Genomic DNA, 2,189 nt, shown 5'->3' on the forward strand with positions numbered 1-2,189 from the left:
TCTCTCTCTCTCTCTCTCTCTCTCTCTCTCTCTCTCTCTCTCTCTCTCCTTCTCTTTCTTTCTCTCTTTCCCTATCTCTATTCCATCTCTCCTCCCCATCGTATGGCTGGTACCTCAGGGTGAAGTGATGCCTCAGCATGAACCCGCAGAGTTACCCCCTTCCACCTCACCATACCACGCCTCTTCCAAACATGTTCTGGTTCTTTATTTTTTATAGAAAACACAACACTGGTGCCGGGACCCGCTTCTCTGGGATGCTGCTTGTCTTGTGTTTACCCAACATAAAGCTCTTTGAAGTCCCTCTTTCAGAAGTTTTCAGGCCAATGCCATTACAAACATATGTCCAAGTCAACATTTGCTGCCGGTGATTGACCCCACTTCATCCCTATGGTTTCTCCTGGAGATTAGGCATGCCGTGTAAGATGGGAGACTGACTTTTTGGCTAATCTAATCCTCTCTCTCTGAGTCCTCTGAGGCGACAACTATTTTGTTAGCATACAAGAGATACCCTTATCAAGAGTTTAAGGAGTAATGCAAAATAATCATAGTAGAAGCCCAGATATTTATTTATTTTATTAAACAATAGCACCTTACCTCCTATTTCACAGTAACTATTGGCCTCAGGGTATAGTTAAATTTTAAGCACTCATCATTAATATTTACAAATATACAATCAGGCCTATTATTGCTAGGTCAGTGGCATCCATACTTGCTTAAGCGGTGAACGGCCGTTTGTCACGTGGGTCCCACCCAGGAGCAAATCACTAACTACTCTCAACCTTGCTTCCCCTCCCTGGTTTGTAAAACAGGAAGAGCTATTTTAGCCTACATAGGTCTTCTGTAAATCCTGGATAAGACCGTGTATGTAAAGGTGCTTGGCTAACCGGGGGGTGAAGCACTTTATAAAAATAATGTACAAGCTGGGTGTAGTGTTGTACACATTAAATCTCGGCACCCAGGATAAAGAGACAGACTGATCTCTGTAAGTTTGAGATTTGTCTAGTCTAGATAGCAAGTCTGGATAGCTAGAGCCATACAGTGAGACGTGTGTGTGTGTGTGTGCAGGCACATTTGTAAAACAGAGATAGATAGATAGATAGATAGATAGATAGATAATAGATAGATAGATAGATAGATAGATAGATAGATAGATAGATAGATATCACGTGAAGGACAGAACTTCACCTTGGTTTGCAGTAGTTGTTAAGTTCGGTCAGGATTACATGAGCAAGGATCTCTTTCATTACGCTCATTGACAACCTCTAATCTCACTTGTTCTTTCCTCCCACTTGTCTCACTTGTGTTTTTAAAGCAAGACTTGCTGAAAGGTTTAAAGCACCCCTCAACTGCAAACGCCCTTCTGAAAAACCAGTGGGATTTGGGATGCTGAGAAGCAGATTCCTGCCTTATTAAAGTGTTTAAAAGCATGATTTCATTTCAGAATACATGGACAGAGATGGGAGATTCAGTTGGCCTTTATCCCCAGTTCTGAGGAATTATGTTCCAAATTCTTAGAAATTCCTAATTGCTATACCAGGTTAACAAACAGTGGCCAGGAGGTTCTAGCAGGCAGTAGGGTTCGTTCATGTTGCTCCGAGATCTACCCATTGCCCTACACAGCTCAGACCCCAAGCAGGGAAAACCCATCATCAGCCTCTTGTTCAGAAAGGACTTTCCTCTCCACTGTAAATTCAGCATCAGAAAGGTATAGATGGCAGAACAGAAAATACTGTATGCTTAATAAAGAAAAAGACGTGACAAAACTGTAGTTTAATGAAAGAACAATCTGATAACTGTTTCAGGGTGGCGATTTCACAAAGAAGGGCCTAAAGTTCCTGTATGAAGCCCTATCGGGAACTAAAACATAAAACAAAGAGAAGGAATCCTAAGAAAATAAATTAGAGTGAAAGAAAGGAGCTTCTCCCCTCCCCCGCCCCTGAATGCCAAGGTGTTGAGGAAGTCTAAGATTGGCACTTCCTTGTTCAGGTTCAAATCATGAAGCACCTTTCTATCCCAGATGTAGTCATGCGGAAGCAAGACCGACAGTGCTTGTGTCTTTCCATATTCGACGTGTGTTCTGTAACCAGTGATGGTTTGGGGCTGTCCAAGCTGACCAAGGAGATGAGAAATCTGAATTAAGGTGTATTGAAGAGAAACAATTACAAATGACTCATTACAGGAGGATGTTA

This window comes from Mus caroli, chromosome 19, assembly GCF_900094665.2.
Source record: "Mus caroli chromosome 19, CAROLI_EIJ_v1.1, whole genome shotgun sequence".
Taxonomy (NCBI): Eukaryota; Metazoa; Chordata; class Mammalia; order Rodentia; family Muridae; genus Mus; species Mus caroli.